The sequence below is a fragment of the Mizuhopecten yessoensis genome, unplaced genomic scaffold (assembly GCF_002113885.1).
Source record: "Mizuhopecten yessoensis strain PY_sf001 unplaced genomic scaffold, ASM211388v2 scaffold10225, whole genome shotgun sequence".
Taxonomy (NCBI): domain Eukaryota; kingdom Metazoa; phylum Mollusca; class Bivalvia; order Pectinida; family Pectinidae; genus Mizuhopecten; species Mizuhopecten yessoensis.
Genome location: NW_018408440.1, coordinates 398,915 through 420,061, shown reverse-complemented (window position 1 = coordinate 420,061; position 21,147 = coordinate 398,915). Strand labels below are relative to the sequence as shown.

General features: G+C 35.2%; 1 long non-coding RNA gene across 1 annotated transcript in view; it reads left to right on the top strand.

The window, feature by feature from the left end:
* LOC110459782 overlaps positions 1-20,856 on the top strand; it is a 35,612-nt gene extending 14,756 nt beyond the window's left edge. Inside the window, exons 2-4 of the long non-coding RNA XR_002463930.1 lie at positions 7,181-7,274; positions 9,456-9,575; positions 20,725-20,856. This is a non-coding gene — a long non-coding RNA (uncharacterized LOC110459782). The remainder of the gene's footprint in view (positions 1-7,180; positions 7,275-9,455; positions 9,576-20,724) is intronic.
* The last annotated feature ends 291 nt before the right edge of the window (positions 20,857-21,147 follow it).

Sequence of the window (21,147 nt, the reverse complement as noted above, 5' to 3'; positions counted from 1 at the left end):
TATCTAACAGAGAACTCGTGTCTTGGTTACTTCCGGTATTGTTGTTACTATCTAATAACAGAGAACTCGTGTCTGTGTTACTTCCGGTATTGTTGTTACTGTCTAACAGAGAACTCGTGTCTGTGTCACTTCCGGTATTGCTGTTACTATCTAACAGAGAACTCGTGTCTTTGTCACTTCCGGTATTGATGTTACAAGCTAAACGAACTGAGAACGCATGAGAAAACAAGCAAGCTTTTACTGTATTATTTTAAATTGTAATAAATACCTTTGTTATCAGTACCTTAAATTGTATTAATTTACAACCCTGTTCTCAACAAGTCGTGTAACTGTCATGGAGAGAGTTACCATCTAATGAGGTTATGAAACTGTTGTATACCTCATTATAGTGGGTACCGGCTACACACACACATACCCAGATATATCCCATATTTGAGAACAACAATGTCAACCAAGCACTAAACATATCCCATAGGTGTATACAACGGTACCGACCATATTCGTCAGTCATTTGGAATTAATCTCAAAATATAACCCATATTTGTATGCAAACTTCCAACCATAATTATCAGTCAAGCATTAAATGTAGACCATATATGTGTACAAAGTCATTGACCATTTGTTCTATCACTAAGTAAGTACCATATATATGTAAAATCGCTGTACATATAAAGTTTATCAGTATGAGAGCTTATTTCAGTTTCAGATCAGGTACACGATCTCCCACGCTGCCTTGTCGACCTATTCTGTCTGAATGTCGTGTATCCTTTCAGTGACTAACTACAGATGATTCAATTCTTTAGAATATTGACTGACTATCTCATAAATTATCAATTACAGGGTCACAGTTTATCCATATGGCCCTCGTGTTATCTCCAGAACAAAAGTGAACCTAATTTATCGAAGCGTAAATACCAACAAGGAAATAACGAGACGTTCGACCATTGTACGTAACATGTTCCGAAGTTAAAATCGTCACGCAGCTATTGTCCTTACACAAAAAATCCACCAGTCGAAAAGATATCATTTATCATGGTCTCGTAGATGCTTTATTGTGAAGCCTCTCTGTGATATTGACTCTAGGATCCAGTCAGTGTCTTTATTGAATTGTGAACACAGATGTCCTATGCATTGTCATCTTACAGCGTTTACGAAACACAGCTATACCGAATTATCTAAACAGAAAATGGTGTGCCGATCATCATATTGACTCCCCTCCCCCGATCAGTTGGAACATCAAGATAACTTCGATATTCTTGTCTTTCTAAAAGGACGATATTGTGTTGTTTTAGCTACACAAGTTGAATCCGACATTGAATTACTGTACAGTAATTGTACATACACGGTAATCTGTTTTGAGATTAGTATCTTAAACATATCGTATTACGCATGCGTTACAATGACTCTGTTCGTCATACGTAAGCGATTTGAGGACCAATGTTGTCAGAAAAGTTGTTTCGAATTCCGGTACCGCAAGTGTTAGACATGTTTCGCTGAAAGGATTAATCTCATGATTTCTTACCCGTTCAAAAACTAAAACCCTTTTAGACAAGACGACATTTCTCAAAATTGTTTATATTTAAAGTGTTGAATTAAAATCGGAATAATTTGTGGCATAGAAGTGTTAAAGGGAAATAGAGGGATACCGAACTTAAACCTGGTGTATGCCAATGACTAACAATACATCAGCATTGGGAAATCTACAGGGTCGATATTGTATGCGTGCATTGTGCTGGAGAGGGGAAGCCGATGTTTTTGCCACATTGCGATAGCGCAGATCTGATGCCTACTTTCGAGTGCTACCTCACTGAAATACCATGCCGAAAGGACCCTGCATAGTATTCCGTCCGGTCACATTATACTGACAACGGGTTAACAAGCAGGGAATAATAACTACCATTTTAAGGTCTTTGGTAAAAAGTTTTTGTTAGGACGCTTGAAGGAATTGAACTTTCGTAGGTTTTTATTTATGAGAAATCCTATATCAAATAGAGTTAAGAATAAAATATAAAGAACCGTTATACTCATACGGAATCGATTTATGGCATATTTATCTGTAATAACAGGCAACATGTTTTAATCAGAGCTGCGTTTTCCCCGTTCATAAAGTAATTTTAATATTTTTTGAAATCTGCACAAACTGAATATGATTTTACCTTTTCTATAATATAATCATTAAGCAGCATCTATAGAGGATCCATATGGGGTCCGTAGCAAATTTTATATCCAGAAGATAAACACAGGAAAAAAGACGGGACAGCGGTGTCGGTTTTAGACTATTACCGACCTCAGGATACAGTAGATAGCTTCACTAGTCAATGTGGCTCCCTCCTGAATGATTTGGAATGCCAAGTTAAAGTATTTTCAAATAAAGGCACATGTCTTTAAAAAATGATGATAGGCCCAATCAAATTGTAGATATCCTCAATCAAATTGTAAATATCCTCAATCAAATTGTAGATATCCTCAATCAAATTGTAGATATCCTCAATCAAATTGTAAATATCCTCAATCAAATTGTAGATATCCTCAATCAAATTGTAAATATCCTCAATCAAAATGTAGATATCCTCAATCAAATTGAAATAGCTTTCAATGAAATTGAACATTTCTTTACTTAATTTTACGTTTCTTCAATTATTTGAAGGTATGTACAATCATTTGAATACAGATCAATTTGGTGTGCTAAATATTTTACCTTCCTGATATATTTTACCATGAGTTCTAATTTCTGCCATTTTCTCATCGGTGCTCCTTTTTAATGTAAACGTATTGCAGCTAGATACGTTTTGTTGTAGACGTTTATATGTTTTAATGCTACGAGTTTTAATCATCGTTACAAGGACGATCATCGATGTATGACAGACGTATACGAGATAGAACGTTGTCACGTGACGGGTTGCTGCGACGCAGTGTCGTCTGCTACGCCTCTGTTGTCGTGATTTATTTTATTGTCCATGTTGTACGTTTATCAGACACGAGATACGTTATATATGACATCACATTGATGTACATTATTGCGGAACAATTTGATACCAGAAACTTAAGATTCCATATCGTCCTCTGTCGTCCGGTAGTTACTGTCCATTTAAATATGAAACCTGACATTGTTATTCAGACTGAGACGAAATGAGAAATAAAATAAATTGGATACGCTTTTATATCTATTCAGCAAAGGTTTATATGGGATATCTCACAAAATGCTCCATATGTGGAAAACGTCATGAAAATATTCAACCGTAAACGAAATAAAAAGTGACGATCAAAGAAGACCTACTATAATTTGATGTATGATATAGTTTTGACATCAAGCCGTTATGAGGGTTATGTCACCACCACAAAGTCAGTTCCAGAGGCCTGACAGAAAGTCTGCGTGGTGTTGTGTACATACATGAAAATATGATCCTTCCACAAACGAGATTTTATAAAATTATACATATGTTACGAGAAAGACTAGATGTCGACACGACTCCTATTAATCATCGACGTGCAGGTTTAACTCTCAAACTTTAACAGTAGGTTTGGTTGACATTGAGAGATGTTCGGCATCTGACCGCTTTAATGGGAGTGGTTTCATACGTCTTCCTCTTTCGATTCGATTTCTCATCAGAGCTTGGAAGACAGAAGGAGATTTCAATTAAACTTTACTAGCCTATAGTAATGTTTTAATATGCCTATAGTTTATCCACACTATCCGTAACCATTTCGTTAAATTGACTATATCCCCGTTTTTTCCCTGTATAGCCCTCAATAGGTTTTCGAAAATTACAGTTGGCGGTATAAAAAACAGTTAAAGAACGACAGATTTAAGGGATGTAGCCAAATTCTTGTCATCTGTGACCAGGCTTTTTTTCTCTCGTCTTCGCCTCGTGAAAAGTATTGGTGTCGGGGAACCAGAAACTTGCCAAATCCCTCAAGACCGTGTGTTAGCTCTTATACAAACAAATCCCTCAAGACCGTGTTTAAGCTCGTATGCAAACACATTCCTTTGGCTGGTTGAAAGCCGAAAAATATTTATAACCAAAATTCTGGGTGGGGTACAGAGGATGGAAATATGAATAAATGACGGCAAAATTTGGACCTTGTGTAGAATATAATGCGGTGAAATTGATTTCTTGTTACTTATATTGACAATACCTGTGCATTACGGGATTGTATTGGCTTTATAATGAGTCGGTTGAAGCATATAGGTAAAATACACTTTTGGGAAAGTCAAGTATTCGAAGTTCTTTTTTGTACGTTAAAAAAACCCCTTATCCTGAGAGGGACCAGTATATTACTGATGACTTCCCTTCAGTCAAGTTATATCGTCCTTCCTGCCACCAGCACAAACAACTTTATTGGTACAAACTCATGATTTATGTTTGATTTCCAAACCCAAACGTCCGATCATATACTGCATTCAGTAAACAATGAAATGGAAAATATTACAAGTATAGTAATAAAGCAAAATTAGGGTCTATTCCTAGAAGTACGATATGGGATGTTTCTTTTCCCGATCTCAACTGCAGGCCTTGGTTTCGGATGTAGAGAAGTAATTGTTTTAGCGAACCAGATAGTAAGGACTCTGTAGAGTCTTCATTGTCATATCAAGTTAATACACCGTTGGAATAAATGTCAATTTCCCGGTATGGAAATTTTCAATAATCGTGAAGATAAGTGCGGAAAGATTAAATCAGTATATGGCGAACAGCTTGATGTGAGAGGATGGCAGGGCGGACTGAGATAGACCGTCTTAGGGGGAATCATACTCTGCAACGTCTATTGTTCAATAGAAACAAAAAAGTAGATTAAAATTTGCAAAAGTGCAAAATCTCCATTTCGACTGAGCTATAATTTAGGAAACTGAAACAGTTGTTTTGAGGAAGTAAGTTGATACACAGATACTTCCATGTGGATTGTCTACTAGAGTCGACACAGATATACCTGTAGGACCCGTACAGGAGTGGATATAGAGAGAATAATACACGCCTTTTTCCATATCACACCCAGTATCAACCCGAGACTGCAATATCAGCCCACTGTTTATTACATACTTACTAATAAAAACTACTATCTTATAATTTTTTATTTTTTTTGAAATATTGAAAAAATATTTGTTTTTCCAAAAGGGGTGGGTTTTGCGGGCTGATACGGGTCTTGGGGTGTGATACGGCGGGGTCTGATATGGGTTGGCGGGTGTGATAAGTCGAGGGCTGATATGGGTAAGAGCAATTTTGTCGTATCACATATACAAAAAACCCGTATTTATTAGTAGGTATGTAATAAATTCCAATACTCACTAGCGATATATAGTAAGGAAGCACATATGTAATATTCAGTAAGTCAATTTCACCATGCCATATCTAGGGGTGCAGTCAACATAAGCGAGCGTAGCCCCTTAAATGTCTAGAGTTAGTCAATGAAGAAACCAAATGGCAACTTCGTCCATATAAGACTCATCATTGGTACTTTAGGTCAGAAACATAAACATACCTACAAACCCTTGGCTACGTCTAGTATCAGATAGGGTAGTTTGGGGACTTGTTGTTTTACCATGTCTCTTCCTCTTCTTTTGTTTTTCTCTACTTCCGCCGTGAACTTTTCCACCAGTTTTCTCGTAAACTACAGGTCTGATTCCAATGCAAGTTTGCTTAAGTATTAATAGATATGCTAGGATGAGAAAGAAACTCTATTTTGCAGCTTTGTGATTGGTCGTACTTTAGCACATATTGACCAACTTCACTTAGGGGTACAATGCCGGTACGAACAGTATAGTACAGTGACACTAATTAACACCTTCCACGACTGTTTGGGTAGTATTGGGGACTTTTGAAACAGCCACCGTTACAATTAGAACTTGCTCAGTTTCAGATTGTCGTGATAAGTGGACATTACTCCTGTACCCATCTTCGATATCCAGGGTTACACTCACTTTCGCTCTCTACACCCCTAGAATATGTCATAGCAAAATTGAAGGCTCGATGTGCAATACCTTGTGGATGAGAGGAGAAGATTAGTTTGGTCCTTTGATGTACATCAACAGAATCTCGCGGTCGCATAACGAAAAAAATGACAGGCTTTGAATTAAGGCGTCGCTCCTTTGTAATCTTCAAAGGACAAGTATCAGCCTAGAGATTGGTCATTTTATTTTACCCGACAACAATCAAATAGCTAGCCGCGTGCCTTCATTTTTGCTATGACATATTCCAGGGGTGAAGAGAGCGAAAGTGAGCGTAACCCCTGGATACTGAGGATGCCCTGCACCCTGTAATGGATTTGTCACTGAGTATGTATCAATCGTACACTGTTATGGTGCAATACATACACACGTTTTGTAATAACAGGTCCTTGTTTGTCCTTATAACTGAAATTAAATCTGAAGATCATAGACATTATACGCGCGATTCCTATTTATTCCTGAAGCAGTCTTTAGAAAGGGGGAGAGTAAGTTCGCTAACAGTATCAATTAGCAATACTAAATTGCCTCGGGTTTTAGCTATGATGTGAACAAGTATATGATTGCCTTGTTCTATGATATCAAAATTACTTAAGTAAGTATAAAATAATCAATAAGGTTTGAATCTAACTGAATCAATAAGACGACTTTGAGGACTTGTACGGGACCCTGTTCTATTGTATTGAGCTGTTATATCAGGAATGGTCATTTAAAACAAATGGATGACGGAGTTCTCCACAACACGGCTGTTACAGGAATAATATATTCAACTGTCTTACAAAAAGGTCAAAAAGTCTTTTTTACTTATGAGAACGTTTCCAGATATAGGACTTACATAAAAATAACTTCATTAAGTAACAACTATGTTGAAAAACCAACAGGTACAAATATATGTGCGATGCGAAACCAAAATGGCGTGCATTATTTCACCAACACATCCATATTGTAAGAGCGAGCAAGCAGTGGTGTTCTTCTCTCATCTGGAATTCTCACTATTACGGTCAGTAATATTCATCAAAACGTAATGCAAATGACCACGCAATATCTATAACAACTTCTATTTAAATTTGAAGAACTTTTAATTATTTTTTACAAAACTCCTGTCGAGACCCAAACTACTAGAATCCAGCTAGTGTTTCTAAACCCTCTTCTCCACGGATTATGGAAGAACATTGCATACATTTACATATGTATTGTAAAAGAGAAGACGGCATTTTATTGTTTCAATTTGTTTGTTTTCAGTTTCCCCGGGTACTTAAAGGGTTCCAAGTCCGTGACGTTCGTCCCTTGCCGAGGGCGTGTCCTGGTATGATGTCCAGGAAGGCTACACGCGACCGTAAGTCGTCTTGCATGCTCAAGGAAACAGTTCCTCTACAAAATTTTCCTGGGCTGAATAAAATACGTACATAAATCCGACTGTTATTAATTGATATATCTGTGATGCATACAGGGTAACACATGTTATAATGCTTTACTTCCGGGCCTTGCATGATCCCACGTGACAGGGGATCGTAGATAGCCTTATTGAATATTGTATCTTTGATCTAACAGGGTTTTATTGCCCGTACGTGATGCACGTACCGCGGGTGGCCATAAAATGCTGCATATCGATACAGCCTCGTGTTCAATACAAGTCACATATGTAAAAACTACGACATTCACAGGCATGTTCATCTTTCCACTCATTTTAATCTCTTCCCGAACATTCACAGTAAATTCGGTCATGCTAATGTATTTTCACGTTTCCATTTGAAAATGTGTTGGTATCTTGTATTGCAAGATATTTTTTTTATACTATATCTGTTTTGATAGGCACGCAACTTAGCGCGAAATGCACGTCCATATAGATAGTCGTGTAGGCCATATCTATAATATATGAGCAATTTGTTTTATCCTTTATTGAAAATGTAAAATAATTTTATTGAATATTTAAAGTTCTCGATTATGTCACTCATGAAGATACATGAGTTTCGCCATATATGTTTTCAGCCCTACCCATGCAGGCTCAGCAGATACTGCAATACGACAAAGACAGCGACTTCCGGTTTTATCAGAGTTTATCACAATGCTCTGATGACGTCATTGTGGCGTCCTTTACACGGTAGATAAGATGTTGGGTGTTACTGGTGGTTCAAGACACACTGTCATATATCAAACTCCACTTCACACGTAGAATTTCACAGTCAACCCGCCACTTTAAACCATGTTTAATCTCTCAAAAACGGCTAAACTAGGCATATTTAATTACTGTTTATTTCATAAAATGATTACATTATTACTAAACAAAATTAATATCACATTATCTATTTTTTACTTTGGGGTACGAGTAAAGACTGATTCACTTTGTCTAACGTCTTAGGTACTTTAAGATACCTTACTTGATTTTACAGTAATATAGTGATATAAACCTCTATTTTAGATAAATGATCACTTCAGGTTTCTGTAGGGGCTTATATACATTGTATTTCATTTGTTTAATGTGACTGCAAAGACTCTGGGGTTTATATACATATGTCTATGCTTTATTAATATATTGGTTGTTTTATTTGATTAAAGGATAAATACGAAAGGGTTATACTTTACAATTCAGACATAAGAATAGTAATTACACCAAGGATATGAAAGACAGCACCAAGTCAGATAATGTAACCAGGCAACCAATTCAGGATATAATTTAAACTTACGTCCACAGTTGATTGCTGCTAATTGTTTAGTTCCATGTCAAAATATAATAATATATGCATGTAAGTCTATCTTTTGTAAATGATGGACTATTTTAATACGTCAAACGAGATATAAAAGAGAAATATTTAATTTATTGTCAATTGAGCTCGTGACTTGTGTCTTAGGCTGCTTTTTCATACAGGGGGCTTTGTGCTACAGAAGTGTAACCATTTTATTAACGATAGAGCATGTGTCACTATCTATAAAGAAAACTCAAGGAATGTTTTTCACATATATATCTGGGATGGTCACAGTTATACCTGGGATGGTCACAGTTATACCTGAGATGGTCACAGTTATACCTGAGATGATCGCAGTTATATCTGGAATGGTCACAGTTATACCTGGGATGGTCACAGTTATATATGAGATGGTCACAGCTATACCTGAGATGGTCATAGCTTTACCTGAGATGGCCACAGCTATATCTGAGATGATCACAGTTATACCTGAGATGGTCACAGCTTTACCTGAGATGGCCACAGCTATATCTGAGATGATCACATTTATACCTGAGATGGCCACAGCTATATCTGAGATGATCACATTTATACCTGAGATGGCCACAGCTATATCTGAGATGATCACAGTTATACCCGAGATGGTAACACTTATACCTGATATGATCACATTTATACCTGAGATGGTCACAGTTATATATGAGATGGTCACAGTAATACCCGAGATGGTACTCAAAATTGAAAAAGAGAACTGATGTGATACATATCGTTTTAGTCTTGATTTAATTTATCCAGTAAGAAAAACTGATTACGATACATTTGTTTTTTTGAAGATGGATCGGTCTTCTAGAATAGCGAGATAGACCATGATAGTTAACGTATGCATAGGAGGTTGGTGTATTACTGTCGGAGAGGTCGTGAAGTCGGCAGATTTTCTTCATATAAGACAAGAGGTAAGTAGGATATTCTAATGACAAAAGATTATTACTTTAATCGAAAACATCATCGATAGACAGGAAGGTAAAAATTTGTTTATAATATAAAAACGTATGTGTTAAAAAGTTAGAATGTATGTTGTGAGTAGTTCATTTTTCGAGTATATTGATTGGGAGAGTAGAGCTTGTTTTTCTTAATATGTGCATTTGAGCAATAATCCACATAGCCAGAGTTTTCTACCAGAGATACCGCAAGCTACGCTAATGAAAGTTTACAGTCGTCAATATTATGGATATAAGCCGAAAACTGTCTAATAAGTGAGAGAAAGGACCCGAGTTCTGTTTTCTCTCTCACTTATTTGACAGTTTGAGGCTTGTATCTAACTTAGAACATAGTCCCCTCTCTGTGCCTCCAGTGCTGATTCGCTATTGGGGTTCACTGACCCATTTAACTTATTGGACAGTATAAGGTGAACCTATTGTCACTCTCGTGCAACGCTCATGCATGATTTTGGAGTCTTTGAAGTGAACGGTGTTCTGACACCGAGGAGGTTATTGTTATAACTCAGTCAAACTTTTTGACGCTTGAGAAACAAGTTTTATTTGACGGTGTTTGAGTGACATTTCGGAAAAGGATGAAGAAAATTAGGGGCCAAATTTTACGATTAAAGCAACATTTTCCGGCCCTACCTGAAAAGGGGAAATGTACACAAGAAGACACAGTATAGCTGTTCTGATTGCATTGAATTCAACAGGAATATACACCGCTGGTACACTACTATAGCTGTTTTGATTGCATTGAATTCAACAGGTATATACACCGCTGGTACAGTACCATAGCTGTTTTGATTGCATTGAATTCAACAGGTATGTACACCGCTGGTACAGTACCATAGCTGTTGCGATTTGAATGTATTGAATTCAAAGGATTTAAACACCGCCGGTACAGTACTCTAGTAGTTGATTTTAGAATAATTCCACGGGGTAGCTGTTGAAATTTGAATGTGTTAAATTCCATGGATATATACACTGTTGGTACAGTGCTCTAGCTATTGTATTTTTAATGTGTTGAATTCCATGGATATATACACTGTTGGTACAATGCTCTAGCTATTGTATTTTTAATGTGTTGAATTCCATGGATATAAGGATAGTACACCACTGGTATTCCATATATTGATCTAATATTATACTAAAAAAAACATGTGTTTGTTATTTTTGTTTTACCTATATCGCTGAATTACTCCAATTTAACTCCGCCCATCTCTTCTCTAGAATGTGATGTCACAATTATCTAATAAATAACCTGTAGCCGTGTGATAAGTTGTCACTTACAAGATGGCATGCCAACTTATTACACAGCTAATGGTTACTTATTGTACAGCCATAGGTGATACCTCAACACCCTACTGGACATAATACAAACAACACAATGGATGACATCAAACTTATGATGCATACTGTTTCAGTGTCTGCCACGATAACAGTCTTACTCACTATGTTTTAGTTCATTAGTGACCCACATACTTTACCGGTTCTGACGGACGACATCATGACGGGTGCCATATGTGGTGCAGGAAGCTTTAACTGTTCCATAGCATTGACAGTCACATCCGGGTCTTGGTATTGGTTCGTGCTGTATAATCCTTTGTTTTAGTAGCGAAATATCCATAGATATGTCGGAATAATGACGAATATGACTTTTGCATAAATAGAGTATTTTACTGTGTTTTATTTGCTAAACATTTGTGCAAAAATCGTTTCGACACTGTGCCCATCCGCAGCTCATGATGTAAGAAGGGAAATTCTGATGAACATTGTAATGTGATACTGTTAAGTTGTGCTTGACCACTGCACATTAAACATGTAGATCAAACAATGTACGTATTAAAGGTGTCGCAAGCTATGATTGAGTATAAAGTTAAACAGTCATAGCTTGTCAAAGGGACCAGTCGGACTTGAAACGTTCGACACGTTTAATACGTGCATTGATAGTGTAGAAAGTAGGACTTTGATATTATATAGATGGTCGCCTTCCTAAAATGTCTATACAGAAATGACTGAACTTTCAGCAATGTTGTCGCTTCGTTCAATAATCCATAAGAACAAAACTAATCTTTTCATCTTACGCGGTCTATTTGTTATAGTCGATTCCCTTTTTCGATTTTTCTCTATTTCTTCAATATAAACAAAACACCGGTCCATATCTAGCAGCTGCCGAAACATGCTTCTGCGATTTTTGAGGACGCATCATGAAGGTTGCGGCATATGGTGGAAGAAACACAAAACGCTTACCCCTCCGGAACATCTTATTCCACGTTAAGTTTGTGTTGGGGATTCATCATGTCTTTCCCACTTAACGTTTGTTCGATTCCAGTGGCCGTACTCATGGAACCGTTCTTAAAGTCAAGCGTTGAGTCTGTGCTCCAACCAACTCACTTGTAACTTGCATAAAACCTATGACACTATCAACTGGTCAAGTTTAGCATTGAAAACGATATTCGACTATAAGTCCCTACAAAAGTCTACCCAATAAATGACGAAATGTGAATATTTTATTACAAATCACCAGAACACAAAACTGTGCCACAGCAAAGAATCTCAAGTTGAGCATAAGAACGGTTTCATGAATACGAACCCTGTTGTCCTTTTGGCCTTTGTGGCCTGCGTTTTATTGTATTTAGCTTCTGTCACCTTGTGGTTTGCGCTGAGGTATAGTCATATTGTGATATATTTTGATTGTTTCCTTGTGTTTTTGCATTGTGGTATCCACTGAGTATATATGATAGGACAAGGAATAATTTTTATTCTAACGTAATTGTAACATTTATATATAAAAACGAAATCCTCTAGGTAACTCGTTTAACGAACGCTGAAATTTACAATTAATGCATATTCTAATTTGCACTTTAGATTTAACAATTAAAGCAATATTCCCATTCTCCCAAGAATGTTAAAATAAAGTCCTCACAAAAACATGATAACAATCCTGTTTGATAACGAAAAAATACAATTTTGCTTAAAGTTCAAACATTTGATACGATGCATTGTACACCATATTGATTATTATAAAAAAAATACTTTGAAATTATATATTTTGTAACAGTCTTCCTTTCTCACTAATCAGAGATATTCTAAATTGATGCCGGTATATGACCTCATAGATTCCAGTCTGTTAGGTCTATCATTGTTGGATATTTACGGCTCAAGAAGTGATGAAAGAGGATAGACCTCAAATTTGAGATCGGCTCGTTTTGATTTCTTATCATGACAAACACTTAAACTATTACGGCAATTTTTTTAAACGAACAGGGATTCCTATCGCTCCGGTATGTTTTTATTACATGATATGATTTGGGTTCGTTTTCGTTCTTGAAATTCTGCTTTAACTGCAGCGAAAATTGATATAACTTAATATCATTAATATTTAAGTACAATGTGAGATAGCATTGTGCTAGTATTAGTATGATTTTGGGAAAACAATGGTACCACGACAACAGTTAAACAAGAGTTTAAATAAGTCTCGGAAGGGCAATACCGTTCTCCACTGTCAAATGGTGAAGGGACACTCAGATTCAGGGGAGATAACCCGTGACAACACAAGATCAGGGGCAGATAACCACTGACAACTCAATAAAAATAAAATTCAAAATTGACCATAAATATGGTAATAAAAGCACTGTACGAGGAAGCTCGGATTTATCGCCTCTCGCCAGTCACATAAAACAAAAGCAGCATTCCGACATCATTAGCCGATAAGTTGCTATCGCCTAGTCTCAATCACCGGTGAACCGTTAACGACACAGCTCTACCCAATACACTCAATTAGGAGCCGAATTTCATTTAGAACTATGAAATAATTTTATTACCATTCTTTCTTATCACTGATGGAGGAGAATAGCGGAGTTTTCATATCGTATCCCAATGCTAATAAACGTGTAAGGTAATCACCGAGATCGGTTAGTGGGGAGGACAGTGATGGCGGCGGTGACTAAGAAACCGACACGTCCAATTATACAGCTCCAAAACCACTCACAATCTTACAGCATTTGTATCTCTAACATCAAAACAAAAATAATTTAATATAATTATTTTCAGTGGAAAATTTTCAAAGTCTAAAATCGCCGCTTCCTAAAAACGTGAGTTCTGTGGTCAATTAATGGGCGTTAATGTTCGTAGTTTGGGCTGACGAAGATTGCTGGTGCCATTCAGCGGTAACACGTACTTCCGATGAAACACTGTGGTAAAAGTAATACGATTTTACTCAAATGGAGAATTCGATTTCTTATATCTGGTTTAATATAGGGATATTTTTGTTGTCTTAAGAATGGGTTTTCATTGATATCAGTGTAACTGTTACGATTTGTGTTCAAATAATATATATGTGTTTTTTTTGTCTTCTTTCATTCTTAGAATTGTTCTTGCTTTATGTGCTGTTTAAGTGTAATTCTTTCTCGGTATTTGCTTTTGTGGTTTGATCCTCTGAGTTTCCCCATGCTGTCTTATTATGACGTTTTTCGTTCTGAGGTTAAATCCCCAGCGTTTCTCTTTATTTCATCCCCTGCTCGTTATGGCGTTTCATCCTCCAGCTTTAATTCCGTTTCGTCTTAGAGTATTCAATTCTGATGTTTCCTCTCCGGATATTTACGTTGATTAATCTTTTAAAATAAACATGTATTCTCCTCCTTTTAGAATAAAGAAACAACATTTTAAGCGAGGCTAATATGTTGCCCCGATGATATTAATACTTTTCTATCTTTATTTTTTTTAGATGTTTACTCAAAATGTTGAACCCTTATTGACCTATTTAATCAAGCTATATTTTTTTGGTATTCTTTTATTTTACATTAATGTGTTGTTGTTTAAGTGTAATGCTTCCGTGGTATCTGTAGTTGTAGTTTGGTCATCTGAGTTTCCCCTTAGTGTCTCATTCTGACGGTTGTCGTTCTGAGGTTAAAATCCCAGCGTTTTTCTATATTTTATCCCCTGCTCGTTATGGCGTTTTTTCCTATAGTTAAATCTGTTTCATCTTAAAGTATTTAATTAGTTATTTTTTTACTGGTGCTAATCTGTTGTTCCGATAACAATATTAAGTTTTTATCTTTCATTTTTCAAAGGATGCTTAATTACTAAAATGTTTACCTCTCATTGCGTTAATTTATCATTGTTCAACTTGGTCTGAAACAAATAAGTGATTTCGATCTGAACGTCGAGTCATGAAGTTGAAGTTTATGAAGACATTATTTTTTTGATCGTTTGTGCATGTAGTAAAAGTACATTTGACATATTTTGTAAGAATAGGTAGAAACATAACAATCATTATCTTAGTCTGTAATATAGGTTTTAAACATTGTTATATTCTTACTAGACAAAAAAAAAAAAAAAAAAAAAAAATGGGANTCAAATTTCTGATTAATATATTACCAACATGGACTTTGCCATTTCGCCATTAATGACCCCTACAGTTTAATTATCCTTTAAATCAGGCATAATGAGTAGCATACAGAGTGTTCCTGTAAGTATCATCTGATGATTAGGCCGGATTATGTTATGATATTTTTATATGATACATGTCATTGTTTGTTGTGTTGTTTTATTACAGATTTTGCATAATGAAAACTACTTTGTGATTGGAAAATACATACTGGCATGTAAAAATTAAATCTCCTTTTGCATTACTGACAAATTTTAATTTTTACAAACAACACTAAAACAAATAGCAAAAAATAATACAAAACACACACCTATGTTTTTGGATATTCTGAAAACAGCTTTTTAGTTAGAGTGAAATTGAAAGAAGAGAATATTATCAAATATAAAGTACTTTATTTTCCATAAATATGTATATTTTTTTTCTCTGGGTATGTTTGTATCATTTTGTCTTTTTTGCTTTTGTATTATTTTATACAGTTAATGTAAATATCATAAATGCCATCCTTAGTAAACAATATATCTTAAAAATCAAAATCGCACTTTGTAATCAATATATAAAATATTATTTTTATGCTTTTTTTGTAAATTAGTTGGTGATTTAAGTCACATATGTACTTTTGGTTTTAACAAATGTATTTAATTATCGTAGAAATGGTTAAGACATTAAGAAATAATCGCAACAATCCCATTAATTAATATTAGTAAGTGAAAAAATATACCGTTGTTGTTTTGGCCAATATCACAATGGATGAGTCCTAGAAGGACGAAACAGCTGTCTGATGCATTGTTACCTATTGTTGGCTTACCTGTATCTATTAATGTACTCACCTGTTTGTGTCTCACGTTCATCTTCCATAGACATGTATCTATGTGTAGTAGAAATAGTTTAAACGCTAAGAAATAACTACAATATTTGTTTTGATACAATTAAATGTTAATTGTAATATGATTGCAACGCTGAGATATATAAAACAACACTGTATTCACCACAACGTGAAGCACTTCGTGTTATACAACTTTTATTAATTGTGGTGTTGTAGTGATATGTTCAAATGACATAATTCCGTTTCCCCCTATTTAATATTTCGTTCTTTTTCAATGTAAAATTCCAATCTCTTGTATTTTCTAGTTTCTGCTGAAAATATTATCTTTTTGTTTTTGTTTATTGTGATACTATCTAACATCTTTGCACACCTTAAATTTCCATTTCCGATAACGAATATTTACTCAAAACAGATTTAGGAAGAGAATGTTAACAGATATTGGCACTTTCACCTACACTTCAACATCGCACGTTGTTAGTAGGACTTTTTCTGAAGGTAGTAGCTGATCGATCGAGCTTCTTGTCTGCTCATCAACAACATTAGATATATGTAAATGTTAATAGGTAATAAGGTAATTTGAAAACTAACATGATATTTTAACACGAAATAAATTTCATACAATGATAACATTCACATACTTATTATTTTTACAAGAGTGTTGAATTACCTACATGATATATAATATTGTTTTAAGTACTTTGAAATTACTTCTTTTAACCCGAAGTGTCTCTCGTAAAAAATGTAGCTGACTAATACTTTTCTTTATTTTTTATTATCTTCTGTCCTTTCTGCTTTGTTCAGACTGTAAAAAATGACAATGTACATGTTGCGTAAGTATGTGGTAATAATTATCACTAATGCATGGTCTCGTTTGTTACAATGCTGGGACACAATCCGACGGCTTGGCCAGCCAACCAGGCACCACACTGCCATTGTCTTACAGTGGTTCCATCAGTCTCCCAGGCCAACGTTCGTGTCCCAAGGTACACGATATGTAAGCCATGTCATCGACTGGTGTAGCACCTCCAGTCAGAGGGACATACCTCATACGATTTTGTTGCGAAAGTCTTTGAATTATTAATGTTTTCCCTTTTTCACTGAGCCAGTCTCCAGAACCGTAGAACAACAATCGATTTTTGACAATTGTAGATAAATAAATATATTCAAACTTAAGTTTTTTTTTCTTTAAAGTGAACTATAGGTGTTCAGGATATGTTTTATTATTTGTATGGAAATTTTATTTCAACTTAATTCCTCTAATTATTTTTGCTACTTTTCTGAGAATATATGTTACGGCTATACAGTTATAAGTATTTTCTGTAATAATTTTCAGGTAACACATACCTTAATGTTGTAATAATGCAAATGTCTGTTGCGTAAATTCCTCTGATATTTTGCCTATTAAGTTTTGTTTGTAGGGTCGAACGCGATCTGTCTTTAATTAATGTTTTAAAATGAAGAATCGAAGAGGTTGTTTTCAGTATATTTTGCATGTTTTCTGTGAAATTAAATGGCTGATTTCAATTTTCTTTAGCTATATATATTTTAAAACCATACATGTAAAACAAAGAAGTAATATATTGGATTTTTACATGCAAAATAACTAATGATTAAACTCGTCGTTTTCAATTTGGTTTTTATACACTTAACAAATAATTTGCAAAAATTCAAATTCAATAATGAAAATTGCCACAGCTCAGTTTCCTTGATCCTAATCATTGACTCATTCATTCACCTAGGGCGATACAAATAACGCATGCGCAAACAAACACCGTTACATTGAAATAGCAAGCTATAATTAAACACGCATATGGAGTCTTGTTTTAAAGAAAGCTAATTATTTACAATTATCAAATAGCAAAATTAGGTTATGGCGACTCGCCAGATTAAACTATCACGGTAACGTATGAAATATGTATTATAATACGCTTTCGGCTATCAGACATTTTAGACGTGTAAACACGTATGAGAATTTATGAACATAAATTGAGAAGACGCATTACTGATTTGTCTCGGTTTTCAAGCGTATCCTATTACACAAATTGTATGGTTTATTTTCTTTCATTTCATAATATTTATTATCCTGTATTTGTGATCATGTCTGAAATTTAAGTACTGTTTTTTTAACGGAGAATATGGTTTCGTCTTTAATAGTTAGTGTGAATGTCCATCATGTCTTTCTTTTTGTTGGGACGTTTTTTTTATTTCCTTTTGTTGTTCCTTAATATTGAAGTTTGATAAAATTCGTATCTCTTATCAATTTTCTGATCAATTCAAAAATCATTATTAGGAATCCGAGTTGAAGGAATGAATACAACTTTACCCCCAAAAGTAGTGTTTGTGGTTGTTATACTTGATTGAACAGGTGCACTAAATGCATCAGCATTTTGTGGTCATAAACGAGTGTATACCCCAGGAATATAATATACCCCTGTCTATGGACGGGCAGTGATTGCTGCCCTTTCTAACATCCCACAACGGATTATATAACAGAGAAACCCAGCATTCGTCTTCATGTCGTAAACCCTAAAACTGGTCATGCATCTGGGAGGTGTTTTTACTTGTATTTGGTTACATAGATCCTGCTCGAGAGAAGCTCTATTAAATTAATTCACGCCACAAAGACTTACCACCAACGTAGACCAACCCTAAAACATATTTTTACTGCGCATTTGGTGCAATGTAGAGATTTTAAAGCGACATGTTTAAGGTGTTGGTAAAAATGTAATGCATTTGAATGAAGGCAGAGAAAAGTTTTCATCATAGGAAATAAACATACAAGAAAAGATCATTCCTTATTTCACAAAATTTCGAAACAAAAAGAAGGGAACATATAAACGAGGATTTTGACTTTCAAGCACTGCTGTTAATACTACACAGAGGACATGCTGTCTATACTTGCAGTAGATTTATAACACATATTGTAACAGAAACGTAGAAATGTTTAATGAATGGTTAGTTTCGTTGAGTGATTTTACCTAATTGAACCAGGTGTTTTGATCTGTACTCATTTGATAAAAAAGACGGCTGCGTTGCTTTAACATGTTTTCATATGAATGTCTTCATATAACAACAGTAAACAATATTCTCCCTACAAATAAACTTGTGGCTGTCACTGGTAACACTACCTGCCCGTGTGTTATAGATATTCAATTAAGTCATCGTCGGCTTTCTTTCAACTCCTACAGGTGTGTTTATACACATACCACAACACCACAAAGCATTGTTTGTCAAATAAAGGCCACATATATGTATTATGCTACATGTGTTAATTTGTGAGTTGGACAGGTGTATTCCGTCTTTTCGTATTGCAGAGTTATCTGCTCTTGTGAGCAGGTATTGCTTGTTACGTCATTTGTTTGTGATAGTAACGTCATAATTTTTTGAGAAAACGACGTCATTTTCTCACACAAACTAATGACGTAACAATTAATCAATACCTGCTCACAAGAGCAGATAACTCTGCAATACGAAAAGAAGGAACAGACATTTTGATAAATGAATATCATGTACAATTCTAATAACATTTTTATAGTATATGTGAAAGAGTTAACATTATGTTAAATTCAGGTCACTTTCCCATGCATAGTAACACAATGTGTTGTAGAGTTAAAACATGACCAAGACCTATCCGATCAATAGCATGTACAATTCAGCCTCAATTTTCATTTAAAACTATTAATGTACTTAAAGTTCATGGAATGTTCATGAAACAAATTCAGGATCAAATAATTCAATCGCTCAATTATATTAAAATCATAACGAGTCTTTGCGTTTAATCGATACCACAAAACACAAAATAGTGTCTTAGCCTGCGTCTGTTGGAAGACATATGTCAAAAACACAAAACAAAAAACGTTACATTGGCCTGCGTCTTGTGGTAGACATGTCACATGGCAGTCATAAAACACAAAACAAAGTTTTAGCCTGAGTGTAAAGGAAGGCATGCATCACAGACATAAACACAAAACATTGCCTAGGCCTACGTCTGTGGGTAGACATGTGTCACAACCATAAAACACAAATCATTGTCGTAGTTTGAGTATTTGGGAAAATAATCACAACGAACAAAACATTGCGTTGGCCTAAGTCTGTGGGTAGACATGTGTCACAGCCTTACAAGAATAGAGTTTTGTCTTGTGTGGGACCCCGACAAATACCCTAACCGCAACCACGTGAATTTTGTGTCAGTTAATTGATTTAGATAATTTAATAAGCGGACTACTGGCCGTAAATATCAGTATAATCTTACTTGTTTTTATAAGAAGTGAGGACCCTATCAGATTGTGTGTATTCACCGGCCAGGTAGACCTGTAGTTCGGGTTACTTGTGAGGTATACAGATTTAAACAATACAACCTGGCTACCTGAACGCGAGGTGGGCGGGGTCAATTCAGGACGAGAATGCTCAACAATGAGGTAGTTTCCGTGAATAAAAGATAAAAATGTGGTGTTACACGGGAAGAAAATATTAACAATATGACTAAGTCTCATTGTTTTCTCGGTGTTGTTTTGTGAAACAATCTTCTTATCGGGAGCAAGCTGACATTCGCACTTCATGTACCCCGAAAAACATGCCTCGCTTATCAAAGTTACCCAGGGAGCCTTCTAGTTCTCGCGATAAAGTAAATCTTACTGGCACAATCTAAGTCAATTACGTCTCGATTCAAGTATTCGAATAATTAGACCAGTATTTTATCTTAGATATTTAAATGACCATGCTTGTTTAATTTTTAAAAAATAACGTGTTAAGAAATTTCTTTTTATATCAGAAATGAATTCAAACATTTAACTTATCTTCTCTTATGTGAGAACATGTTCTCTAAGTTTACTTTGAAGTGATCATTATCGGAGCACAGATATACATCTGTAACTAGGAATTGTTAATAAAACATATTTTAACTGTTGTAGAGGTATCATCCTGGCCGTGTCACGGCATGGCGAAACACGGGGATTAGTGAGATGAAACAGATGATCAGAGAGATGATAAAGGATATGACAGATACCACTGTTTATGGGAATCATCATCAACTGATGTGTAAATCAAACGATTCATGTTTATTTATTACTCGTATACAATAAAACATTACAGTTTTAGCTTAGAAATTTAACAGAAATGTATGAACGAAATATTATTATTGATACTTTTACAAATATATTTTCTATGTAGAACAATGGAACCTAGGTATAGTGTAAAATTACACCACATCAATAACATAAGAGTAATATTTATCCATGTAGATATACATTAATTTCTATTTCTAATTGGTTAAAACATTTTATTGCTATGTATTGTATTGACAGCATGTATTTCATTACGAGTGTAACATTGTA